This window comes from Leptopilina heterotoma, unplaced genomic scaffold, assembly GCF_015476425.1.
Source record: "Leptopilina heterotoma isolate Lh14 unplaced genomic scaffold, ASM1547642v1 Lhet_70, whole genome shotgun sequence".
NCBI classification, from domain to species: domain Eukaryota; kingdom Metazoa; phylum Arthropoda; class Insecta; order Hymenoptera; family Figitidae; genus Leptopilina; species Leptopilina heterotoma.
Window position 1 is genome coordinate 2,789,195 of NW_025111162.1, and position 14,298 is coordinate 2,803,492.

The following is a 14,298-nucleotide window of genomic DNA, read 5'->3' on the forward strand; positions in this document are numbered from 1 at the left end:
TTTTTAAAATACCAATAATTTCGAAAATTATTATTGAATTAGGTTAAAAAATAGGTCAATCAAAGCGTTTTTTAATGCTCTACAAGTTGGTAATGATAATTTTTAAAATTTCTTCTACATTTTTCAACAAAATTTTCAAAAAAGTCTTATTTTCCAAAATTTTTGATTTTTAAAAATTTAATATCTTCAGTCAATATGGACGAAAAATGTTCAATTAGGGCTCAAAAGATGCGTCTGAAAAAACTCTACAAAATTATGGAAAAACATTTATAGGTGTCTTAACATTTTTTTAAAGTTATGGGCAAAAAACGTTTTTTTGCAAAATTAAAAATCCAAAAAAAATTTAGTTAAACATTATTAATCTATCACAAAGTACTCTCATCTTATGTCCGCAGGTGAGATCTGCAATTTAAAAAAAAATCAACCCAAAAGCTCTTCATGATTTCGAGATATTTATGAAAATGTGATGTTTACACACACACACATACGGAATGACAGTTTTGAACTCCTGAGGTCGAATAATATAAAGATATGTCAAAAAATCCGACTCGAAAAATTTTGGTATTACAATACTTCCTCTATGAGGAAGTAATAGTGTCAAAAGTGTCATAAAATATTTAGAAAAGTGGCAAAATAGTGGCATACTATTTAAAATATATATGGGCGTATTCCTGTCAAAATTTGAAAAATTTTGAGTGGTCTTAGTACTTTTTTAGTTAAAAATTCGCTGAGTTGCGGAATTTCAAAGTTTAGAACTCCAAAAATCTCATTTCGAGAAAAACGTAATTAAAGATTGCGATACGAACTAATTGTTGTATCCAACAGGTTTTAAATTTTTTAAACCATCCCCCCCTCTTAATTTTAAAAATACGAAAAATCGACAATATGGGCCCTTTTCTAAAAAAGACAGTTTTTCTATTAAAAAACCATTTTTTTACAAGATTAATGACTATTGTCATTTGAAGAAAAAGAATAGATATTAAACTTATTTAAAATTTTTTACAGTCTCTATTATGAAAAAATTGACACAATATCCAAATTTTAATTTCGACAATTACAAAAAAAACTCTATCATCAATATCTCTGGTACTTTTGAGAAGTTATTCAGATAAGAATTGTTTACAGTTCAGGACATCTTAAAGATTAAAAATCAAGAGGTTTTAAATTTTTCCACACCTCTATTTTTAAAATACGGATTACTTTTGCAAATGGCCGACAAAATGGGCCCTTTTCATTTTTCTAAATAACCAATGAAATAAAACATTTAAATTATCGCTAAATTAATGAAAACCGTATGATTCGACTTGTCAAAACATGTAGATTGATAATAAAAAATGGAAAAAAAATTAAGATTTTGCTCCAAAATTACTAAATTGCGATTATATCTCGAAAACTAGAACCGACAATATGGGCCCTTTTCATGTGGACGTTCACATATAGTAACTTAATTACTATGTAATTAAGAAATACATTCAATGTATTTTCAAAGTACGAGTTTCGCTTGAGCTGTCGTAGAGTAGAGTCACGTTTTCTTTCTCTCGCAATTCAAATTCATTACATGAATTTTCGGATGCATAGTGTGGTAAAAACTATACATTTTAAGTGGTGTTATATACTATGGAACTTTACAGTGTTGTTAATTTACAACTTTTAATGGTGTTATAGTTGCTGTTTTTGACTTGTTTGTTTATAACAATAGGATTTTGTGATTGAGCACGTTGCTTTTATTTTTGTTTGTGACTGTATTTCTATCAGTGATATTGTGCATCTATAAAGGTGCAAGTTTGCCAATTTCCCCTTACTGCAATTGTTTGTAAAATCCTTTAATACGCAGTTTTATTTTATTTGAAAATATTCTTTTCGAAATTTCTGTGAGTGCTGTCGTTATATTATATTCTGTGAGTCACCAGTCCATTGTCTTCTATTATGTCAACAAGTGTAAACGAAGAGAGATGGAATCATCTCTTTTCATTAATTAACGATCTATCTGCTTCACACTCGGACTTGAGACAGAAGGTTCAAGAGTCTAATGAGATTCTCGTAAATATTAAAGACAATCAAGCTGACAATGAAGGAAGATTAACTATCGTGGAGAAAAGTGTGTCTAGATTATATGATTCCTATAGAGCCAAGAACATTATTCTTTTTAATTTAGAGGACTCGGATGTAATAAATGCAAACTTGTTTGAAACAATATCTCAACTTTTTAGAGAGGTTGATATTAACATTCCGGACTTGGCCATTGCCGATGCCTTCCGTCTTGGCAAAATCAAAGGTAATCGACCTGTTTTAATAAAATTCATTGCAGTAAGGTGGGTTAAAATGCTTTTTACTAAAGTTAAAAAATTGAAAGAGAGAAAGTTATTTATCTCAAATGATCTTTCTGAAGAAGAAAGAAACCAACGTCGACAGCTGGTGTTACAATTGAGTGAATTAAAAAAATCAGGAATTAGAGCGATAATTTCTAGGAATGAAATAAAAATTTTGGAGGATTCAGAAAATGATTCACATGCAAATAAGGGTCCCAGTCAATTTGAAGTCAATTCTGGAAAAGGGCAGAAGAAGGAAAATTCTCTGAAATCTCAAGAAACCAACAAGGTGATGGAACCGCAGAATTCGGAGATGAAAAGGAAGAGAGGAAGATCTAAAACTGGAGGGGATGAATTACAAACGGTCCCCAACCCTATCAGCAAATACTTGTCATTCAACTCACCCTCTCTGGAACATAAATCCCCACCGCCAGACTCTTCACTTTCTACTAAAAAACTAAAATGTTATGAAGTAAAGTAGCAACGACCAGGTGATTTCAAATCTTCTTTTCAGAGTTGTGATGTAAATTATTCAATCTCAAGTAAGGTGCTATTTTGGAATATTCATGGAATTAGCAACCTATCGGATATTTATCACATCTCTGGTTCACGGGACATTTTTTGTATCTGTGAGACATGGAATGAGGGCGATCGGATTCCTTCATTGAACACAAATCTTCACGACTTCATTCAAGTGCCAGCTACGAGAATCCACAATCGTGGTAGAGCAAGAGGAGGCCTTTTAATTATTTTTAATCCTAAAATCTTTTTGATCTCTGTGTTATTTAGTACTCTCAATCAAATTTTTGTTATAGTGAGGTCGCGCTTAACTAATGATATGTTTATTGTAGGCTTAGTTTATCTGTCACCTGTTGATGATGTAATCAAATTTTCAGAGAATTTTAATTATTTTATAGATAATATTTTTGCTAAATTTACTGATATCCCAATTATTATGGGTGGTGATTTTAATGGAAGAGTGGCAGATTTAAATCAGTTGAATCCTTCTATTTTTCATTTCAATGTTTCGGTTTCTGCGGAAAGGACTTCCTTGGATAGAGTGTCAAACTGCAGAGGTGAGAAAATTACTGACAATTTCGAATTAAATGATTTTATACTGTTAAACGGTCGTTGTCTTAGTGATTCACCTACTAATTTTACTTTTGTGGGACCAACTGGGGCAAGTGTGATAGATTTGGTTTGGTGCTCTTTCGAATGTCTCTCAATTGTTCGGGATTTGAAGGTAATCCAAACGGTCACCTCATCTGATCACTTTCCAGTGGAACTTGATATTTTGTTTTCAATGTCTGGGAATTTTAATTTAAATTCTAATAGATTAAATTTTAATTTGGACAAAGCTCAATTGTATTGTTCCGGGATGGCGATGAGAAATGAGGTGGTTGATGTAAATTTAAGTATAAATGAAATGAATTCAAATGTTATATCATCTATAAGAAACGTTGCTTCTGAATTAAATATGTCGAGAAGTGCTTCTGCGAATGTTGGTTTTAAGCGAAAACCGTGGGTTGATGTGGAGTGTAAAGAGGCCAAGAAAATTGTTTCAAATGCTTTGAGTGCTTGTAAATTAGATAATTTTTTTTCCCTTTCGAGAAACAATTATTATAAACAAAAAAGTAACTTAAGAAAATTATTATACTCGAAAAAGAAGGGTTACGAATTGGCTAGAGTAGAAGCGGTAAATCAATGCAATAACCCATCGCAGTTTTGGAAGATCATTAATGGTTATAGAACTCATGGTTCTAAGCATTCTAATGTAGATATTGACACTTGGTATCGTTACTTGAGGGAATGTTACTCTCAGAAGAGATTTTCCTTAAATATTAGCTTAATGAGACGTTCGATTCCTATACTTGATGACCCTATAACCTACGATGAGATTACCTTTTGTTTAGCCAAATGTAAAAATGGAAAGGCCCCCGGTTTGGATGGTATTGATTATAGTTTTCTCAAAAACCTGCCTCAGAACTGGATTCTGTATATTAATGTGCTATATAATAAAATTCTAAAATCTGAAGAAGTTCCGAATGATTGGGGAAACCTGACTACATTCATGCTGTTTAAGAAGGGGGACTCTACAGATCCGAATAACTATAGACCAATAACATTAGTAAACTATATAGCTAAAATTTTCACACAAATTCTCTGTAATCGTCTCGTGTCTTGGGCAGAATCCTTAAATTTGATTCCAGAGTCTCAAGCAGGTTTCCGAAAGGGCAGAAGTTGCCAAGATAATTTATTTAACCTAACATCCATTTTACAAATTCATTTGAGCAATCCTGGCTCGGTAGTTTACGCTGTCTTTGTAGATTTCAAGGGAGCCTTTCCATCCATTTCTCATCAGCTTTTGTGGAACAAATTATACGCATTGGGGGTTAGTTCTAAACTAATCAATATTATGAGGGATTTTTATTCTAAAGCGTCGTCTTGTATAAGAACTGGTAAAGGTTCAACTCGAATGGTAGAAGTTTCTTGTGGTGTTCTTCAAGGGGAGAGCCTCAGTCCATTTGAATTTTTATTGTTTATCTCAGACATGGAAAAGTTTTTTATCGAACATGATTGTAGAGGCATTTCAATTGATTCTTCGACAGAGATTAATATGCTCTGCTACGCTGACGACTATGTATTACTTGCTGACTCTCCGATAGAATTAAAGAAAAAATTAAAAACACTACAGGAATACTGTTCCATAAACAAATTAACTGTTAATACAGAAAAAACCAAAGTAGTCATTTTTACTAAATCAGGCAACTCAAAAGCTAAAAAGAAATATAAGTCATTTGATTTTGGGGATGATTGCATCGGGGTAGTAAGGGAGTATGTGTATCTTGGGGTTACATTTCACAATTCGTGTTCCTTTTTTCCAGCTGCAAAAAAAGTTACAAGCGCTGCAAATATGGCAGTGGGAGCAGTTTTGAAGACGATTTATTCCGTCAGAATCGATTCTTGGCAATCGTGTACAAAGCTTTTTTTCAGTCTAGTTACAAGAATTGCATTGTACAACTGTCAAATATGGGGTTTGAATTTTACTGACCTAATCGAGGGAGTTCAGCTCTCATTTTTCAAAAAACTTTTAAGTCTCCCTGTTTGTACGCCTAACTATGCTGTTCGGATGGAGACGGGCTTGTTGCACCTTGCTGAACGGGTCTTTAAAAACAGTCTTTCCTGGCTAAATAAAATACGTTTAATGGATGATTCTAGATATCCCAGGAGGTGTTTAAAGAGACTAATGTGTTTAGCAAGGAGTAACCCGAAGAATAAATTTAACTGGTTATATCAGATAAATTCTGTCTTTGTTGCTCCTTGTGGGCTTCCGGATATTTGGGGGGAAGCGGATACGCTTCTGCCCAACATTGACGGTGAATTTGCTCTAAAAAAGTTTATTTCTCTCTTAAGAAAAAATGATTCTGACCGTTTGCACCTTTCCAAGAGTCTTGCAATCTTTCCCCATTTAACTATTCAATCAGATTCTCGAAATTACTTATCGTTGCGTTTACCTATATTTTATAAGAAAGTTTTTGCACAGGTTCGTCTCCTTAACTATTATGTGCCAAGAATCGTTTTCAATCGGATGAAATACTCCTTTCGCCCGGATGCAATTTGTCCTTATTGTAATTTAGAAAAGGAATCTTTATTCCATTTATTGATAACATGCCCAGCGTGTAATCATTTATTTGATCCAATTTTGAATTCCATGAGCGGTAATATCTCGAGTGTTGAGGGATGGATGAATATTTTGTCAACACGTAATCCATTTTTAATTAAAAAGTTTGTTATCGCCCTTGTAAAAATTTTATCAACACATGCGTCTTAGCTTTGCTTTATATTGTACTCTTTATATTTTAAATTTTCGTTTTATTTTGTTTAACTCCCTTTGTAAATCACATTATTTGTGTAATAGACAAATGTAAATAAATAAATAAATAAATATTTTTAAAGTACGTATTCATTTTTAGATTTACTTAAGGGGGAGTGACACGTTTGACCCGAAAAAATCGAATTTATTTTTTTTGCTTAAACGATACTTTATAATGTGTAGAATAGAAATTATATCATTAGAGATGATTTCGAAGTTATTTTATGCGAAAAAAATCAAAATCTGCAAAAGGTGTCCAAGAGCGCTTCAAGTGCTTTCAAAACATTAAACGTGTTTTTCTCGAAATGACGTTTTTCAAAACGGTGGGTAGTGTAGCTAGAACAGTTTTGATCGTCATTTACTAATGCTTTCGAGTACGTAGTGGATTTTTTTTGGTTTCTTTGTTTTTTTTTGTAACAAATTTTTTGACAAATTTTTGCCCTAAAAATCGACTTTTTACTTCAAACAACTGTCAAATACACCAAAATTAATATTTTTAAAATATCCTACGTACTCGAAAGCTAAATCTATCTCAGATTCAGAAAAACTTTGAATTTTTTATTTAGATTAAACGGTCTAACCGGAATCTTGCCCACCGATTTTCTCTGCAGAGAAAAGAGACCAACATCAGCGCCTTCTATAGGCAACAAATTTAAACTTTTTTTACGTATAAATATATTTTTGTAAACTTAAAAAGTTAACAAATAAATCCCTTTAAATCAAATTTTGTTTACTTTATTTCTGTGTATTAAAAAAATTCATAAAAAACAGGTTCAAAAGAGGCCTCAAAGGTGTCACTCCCCCTTAACGGATGTGTCTTGTTTATCGCGCATTTGGACAAAAAACATCGTGTGCAACACGGGCGGAAATGACAATTCTGACCTCGTACGATTGCCACTCTCGCTTCGATCGTACGGCAAATTTCTAACTCGGTCAGGAATTAACAACTTTCCGCCCTTGCCACACAATGTACTAATTCACCTATACTGTCTCAAAACTAAAATTTTGCATTAACGCCAGTACTGAGTTAGTATCGATTGTCAGTACAGAACATTGTCTTCATGCCTGCTTTGTACCAGTACTGAAATTCAGTGTAGCCCCAATACTGCCAACGCTGCGCTGGTAGAGTACTGCACCCGTGGTGCATTTCCCATTGGGTGGAGTTCGAAGTACCAAATTTAGGCACTTTAGTTCTACCTTAAAGTAAAAGGTTTAAGCAAAAAAAATTGTGGTCCTGAGATAAAAAGTCTAAAAATGTTAATTTGACTTAACTATAAACAAAGTAGGGCTGAAATTCCAAATAATTATCGTGAGTGGCAAAAATTAAAATTTAGTTAATTTGATACCGTAAAAATATACTTAGGAGATAATAGAAGTAATATGTACATATAAAAAATTATGTTTATAATGAAATTTTTGAATCATTTTAATTAAGTTTATTTTGCTATATTTATGTTTTTCGGGATTTGAAATATGAAATATTTAGATTATTTTGACAGGAATTAATCTACATAATCTATGTAGATACTTTAACTGGATTTTTTTCTAAATCAAATTTTCTTAAGAATTATTCTGTGGCAGAAAAGCCAACACAAAAGTTGTACTAAATTCTTATAAATGTTGTACTATATTATATTAAAAGTAGGTTTCTAAGTGCGTATAATGTATGATAGCCATACGGTCAGGAGTTACAAAGTTTTGCGTCCGTACTGTCTCTAAATGGTTAAGATTGATGTAACAAGACATTTTAAGCTTCAAGAATCCTACTGCAAACTTGTTGGATGATAAGAAAAAAAGTTTTGTAAAGTAAATGAATTCAACATTAGATTAATGTTAGAAACTCTTTGATGTTAAAATATTTTTTTGAACAGCAAATAAATAAGGGCGCGCAAGTATTAGTTACTAGAAATAATAATTATAGTAAATATAAAAAGTAATGTAGTTAGTAATGTTTATTTTTTTAATAATGTTATAATGAATTATTATTAACTTTCATTAACAATGCAGAGTTAAATAAGAGTGAACAATATCTCCCCAAAATTCAAAATTTAATTTAAGCAAAGATCCTTTCAACCTAGCATAGCGTGGCTGTGAGGTATGTGTATTCGACAGGCGTCCTCATGGTCCAAGGATCGAACCCTCATGGGCACAAGATTTTTCAATTCTAGTTTCAGGTTTTCCGTGCACAACATTCGACAATAATGATAATATGAATGAAGAATTCAATTATAAATAGGTTAAGTTGCAAAATAATAACACCGGCACACAAAAAAAAATTTGGATTGCCAAGACTGCCATGTGGTAGGTTTTCTTCCTTAAGGTGTATCTAGAGAGAAAAACATTGTCCGACCTAAAATTTAGTTCGTGTTCTCTTTTTACAGGCTTGGTGGGGGGGGGGAAGTTTGAGAAACTGATTTTTATGGGAATTTACTTAATTTCTATAAATAAAGCTGAATTTTTGCTTCTTCTGAATGTTTTTTTGAATTCAGTGACTTTAATAACATAAGAATTGAATATATAAAAAAAAATAAAAATGGCGGATCCAATATGGCGGACGAAATTTTCAAAAATTCCTCGTATTTACTTAAAACTCGTTACACGGGGGTTTTCAGGGTCGTTGATTACGAATATGATGTCAGTTTATAAAAACTCAATATGGCGGTTCCAATATGATGGACAAAAAAGAACAGATTTTCTCTTTTTCTCTTCTTTGAAGTTTCAGTCTCTGGTATATCTCTTTTTAGCGTCCAACAATAGTCCGCTAACATATTCTTACTCCATTTCCCTTGTTGGCGTTTCTCCATATCCTTTAAATCTTTGTGAAATCTCTTGCCTTGTTCCTTGCTGAAATTACCAAGATTTTCAGGAAATTTATCTAAATGTGAATCCAAAAAGTGAACTTTATAACTCTTTAAACATCCCAGCTTTTTAAAATCCTCTACCATTTTTCCTACAATTTCTCTATATCTGTGGCTTTCTTTATTTACTCAAAATTCTAAGCAAACTTCTTTAAAACTTGTCCAGACTGCTTTTTCTTTAAGCTTCATCGTTTGTACCAATTTTTCGTCATATAACAACTTACGTATATGAGGCCCATCGAACACGCCTTCTTTGATTTTAGCGTCAGACAGTTTCGGAAACTTCTTCGACAAATACTCAAAACATTTACCATTTTTGTCCAAGGCTTTGTCAACCTGACCAACCGCCGATACTGAGGTATCCCTCCTCTGCATCGTAAACTTCTTTCTTACTTTCGCCATGAAGGCATAATTTTAACCTAGAAACTTAGCCGAGAATTCGTTTCCCGTCTTCACCACGGGGAGGTGTCCTAGTCCCAAAAATAGAAAAAAAGAAAATAAATAAACAAGAAAACTAATTTTACATAGGTCAAAAACTTTTTGAGATTGTAGTATCACAGAAATGCGATTAAATTTTAGTTAAACATTTACAGTAAACCATTTCTGGATTATGAAAAATTCAGATTTAAAATTAGCGACTAGAGGAAACACCTAAGTTCCAAGAACCAAGAAAATCTGAGAACAATTTCATCGTAAAAACGAGTTTCAAGTAAATGCGAGGAATTTTTAAAAATTTTGTCCGCCATTTTGAAAATCTGATGTCAGTTTCGTAATCAGCGACCCCAAAAACCCCCGAAGTAACAAATTTCAAGAAAATATGAACAATTTTTTTTTAAATCCACCAGTTTAGAAAATTGTTTGTTAATTTTAATCCTATACGATAAATAGGTAATTCTATTATGTATTTTTTATATTAAAAATGCTTAATTAATTAAGCAAATTAATTCGCTCCCGGGCGAATGTCGACTTTAAGGCTATGTCTTTAAGGCTAATTAAAAGTTTAATTAGTTATTTTACTAATTGCTTTTTATTGCTCATAGTCAAAAACAATTTTATTGGAAACTTTGATACTCTAATTTTCCATTTTCGTAAAGAAAGTGTAAAAATGTTATTTTTTTGTGGGAGAATTGGCTGTCAAAAAATTGCAATTTTAGTGCTGGTTTAGTAACCTTTTGGTTTGTTTACATTTCACAACTTGGACATAGCCTTAAGTATAAAATATTACGTAAGAATGGCTTTGAGACCCCCCCCCCCCCGACGTAAGGCCATGTAGAGATTTTCCAAACCCCCTCCTCCTCTAAAAACCCTTACGTAATTAATGAATGGCCCCCAAGAGTTGACTTTTAGTTTCTCCCCTCAAAACTTAGGTCAATTTTAAGGGAAGTTTTGACCTACACGTCAAAAATTGACAAACAATTCCCGCTACACTCAGAATTTAGGTTAATATTATGGGCAGTTTTGACCCACACGTCAAACATTGACAAAAAATTCCCTCTGCCCTCAAAATTTAGGTCAATTTTAAGGGCAGTTTTGACCTAAACGTTAAATATTGACAAACAACTCTCTCTGCCCTCAACATTTTGGTCAATTTTAAGGGCATAATAGCCTTTACATTATGTCAAAATTTGTGTCAGGTTTGGCCTATTTTTAAAGCTGCAGGTAAAAAGGGTCCTAATAATGCCTTTTATGATACGTCAAAATCTATGTCAAATTTAACCAATTTTTTTACCTTTAGGTATAAAGAAGGACCTATAAGGGCAACATAAGACAATAATCTCGTCCGTAAAGTAAAAATCTTTTTTAGTGCTTTCTTTTAATATCTCCTGTTATAATTTACTCTAACTTATTACTGTGCATTCATATTAGGAGAACATGATTTGAAAATAAAAATTAAAATAAATATAAAAAATAGTTAGGTGGTTGGCGCGCGAAGCCCCCCCCCTAGTATATTTATATATACATAATGCAAAGTTGGATGTCAAAAAACAAACTCTGTTAAGAAGAAATATAGCGTCGCGATGAGTAACTCTCTTTTGTGCGACAATCTTCCGCAAAATGTTTTTTGTCTTTTTTTCCACTTTCTGCATTCAGACATCGAGACCTTCGTTTGATTCTTCTCTCATGTTTTCTTTGTCTGATCCGGTTTACATAGCCTGAAGATTATCTCGAGTGTGTATATCTATATATACTCTTGTGATCGCGAGTGCACCTGCATCAAAAACGTTGACCCTTTAGGACACCTTTTTGGAACATTCTTCTTCGCTTTATAATGTAGGAAATTAATTTCCAGTCCTTTTATTAGTTTAGAATATTTATATAAGTGGTCTTTGATTTTGGACAATAAGGAAGAAAACTGGTTGTCAAAAATTATTTTCTTTCCTTTTGCGAAACTTTTGTATAAAAAAATGTTATAGGAATTCTTTGATGATAATTAAAAATTATTTTTATGACTGAAAAAAATTTTGCTTGCACATTTTATACAGAAGGAAAATGCAAATGTTTAGAAAATTTTATTTTAATTTATACAATTTTTTTATGTCTGCTTTTTTAAATGTGTCTTTTTTAATAACGTTTGTTATTTATGTAACATTTTGTTTCATTATATATAGAAAACTGTAATTGAATAATGATTACTTCATGCTTAGTATATTTTAAGCTAATCAGTAGTGTAGTAAAAATAGTTGTTGATTGAATTTTTAAACTCATGGAAAAATAGTAATTAACAGAAAATGAAAATTTATTTCTGTCTAATTGTTAAAGGTGTTATTCTTATTTTAAATTATAAGATGACGATTTTTATTTGTCAAAGTAGTCCGCAAGTGTGGGGTAAATTGCCATAGGGAAGCAAAAATTACTATAATGTACAGTGCCGCTCAATAACTTTTGCCCACTCTACAGCGATTAACACTTTACAAAAAGTTCTGTATTTTGTTTATTATTAAAAATAAAAAGCTTAAAAAGGTCTCTTTTTAAAGCTCTTTTCCTAAGCTTTAAAACTGTATAAAACAAAATTCAAAAAAATGAATTTGTTAATGTTTAAAAAATGTTATTGGAACATAAAATTTTTCAATTTTTTTGGGTTTTTTTAAAGCGATACAGTTGTTTAGAAAACCATCGCATGTAAATCACACTTATATCATTTAAAGCTAGTTTTGTCACCTTTAAAACGCATTTTTTAAAATTTATTTTCGATAATTTTTAAAAATAATATGATTATTTAAACAAATAATCATTTAAACAACCCTCCATCCGTCGCATGGTGAGAATTTCCCTCACCCAGTTTCTTTTTTTATTTATAACTTTTAAAATACAAAAAATTATAATTTCATATTCTCAGTACCTTTTACGGCACTCTTCTTCTTTACATTAAAACAATTTTGGTGTTTTTTTGTATTTTAATTTCTTTGTTATTGAATTTGAAAGCAGCAAATGTCGGGGATTTTTGACGCGAAGTGAGGGAACTTCTCACCATGCGACTGATCGCGTATACTCGATTTCATTTGTCATTAATGTTTTATTTAAATAATTAACAGGAAATAAAAGTTAATTTTACTGCCAATAGGTTATTTAGAAATTCTAATGAACATTCAAAAAAAAAAATTGGCATTTTAGAACAAGTTTGGACTAATTTATGAGGGTGAGAATTTCCCTCACCTGCGACGGATCGCGTTACAAAAAAAGGTGCGACGGATGGAGGGTTAAATAATTAGCCACTTTTTTCAATTGTTGATAACTCAAAACCGGTTCGTTTAAAACAAAATTTTTAAGAACATAAATTGTTCATTTTTTCATGTAGAATCAGAAAAAAAATATACAACATTTTTTTAGAAAAAAATTTTTTTTTACATATTTTTTGAAAAAAAAATTTGTTGCATTTTTTATATTTTTAAGTTTTAATCATAGAAATTCGCAACTTTTACTCACCACAACAAACAAATAAATTTAATGTCGTATTTATGTAATTATTTTCAATAATTTTAACTCAGCAATCATTTAAATCACTTTTGATAATATAATTAAGTTTATTCTTTTTAAACTGATCAAAAGTTTTTTAAATGATTGCTTAGTTGAAAATAATTACATAAATACGACAATAAATTTATTTGTTTGTTGTGGTGAGTAAACGTTGCGAATTTCTATGATTAAAACTTAAAAATATATACTCGGTTTTACTTTTATATTAAAAATCGTAAAAACGAAATTTAAGTTTTGAAATAAAGAGTTTTAAATTTTTATAATACGCGTTTCGGTTTCTAGTTTTCCGTTTTTTAAAAATTTCGGTTTTTTCGGTTAACGGTTTCGGTTGCCATCCCTGATTTTTATACACTGAGAAAACCATTTATTTAAATCAAAAATATTTTGCTTAATAAAGCAAACGTAAAAAATAATTTTGTTTAATTAAAGTTAATGTAGGGGAGACCAAGGCGTAATGAATCACTTCAATTTATTCAAAAGTGATAAGTCAGAGTAATTTCGGTTTCCGATCAAAAAAATGTACTTGGTATATTGACTGGAAGCGTTTATAAATGAAGTCACGCAATTTTTCGAGATTTTAGACCCTCCCCTCCAGCCTGTCACGCAATTTCACATGTAAAAATACATTGTGTCACGTTTAGTAGAGACCCCCCCCCCTTCCTTCATAAACGTGACATCATTTGTGAACGCTCCCTGTAAGTTTGTACCAAGTTTCATTGTTATTCATTTATTATTGTTGAAAATATGGTGGAAAAAGTGATTTTGACGCTTGAAAGTGAAACATGTGACTAGCTTAAAACCAAAAAGTTGGGGGGAGAAACTCATAATTTCTTTGGATTTGATTTTGTACGAAAACCGTAAGTCGTACTGAAAAATATCTTGTTTAAAAATTGCAGAGAACAAATTTCTCTACATTTTATCTCATTGGGCTCCTACTGTACAACTTAATGTGCGAAAGCTAGAGGGCGCCAAAATTGCAAACAATCAGTTTTTCCCCTTTTTCGTATCAAAAAAATAATTTTTGCGTTTTAGTGTTGAAAGAAAAGTTGTTGAGTATAAAACAACCTACAAAATTCATATACATAATTTTTTTTCTACGTTGCACTCTTTCAAAGATACAGTCTACTTATTAATTGTTACATATAAGTAATCCATATAACACAGGACCACAAAATTTGTTTAAGAAAATATTGACTGGGCCATGTTTTTTATATGGTTTTTGAGTCGCTGAATTCCAATCAAAACTCAGTTTTCCGCCATCACGTCAAGTTTCTTTAAAATG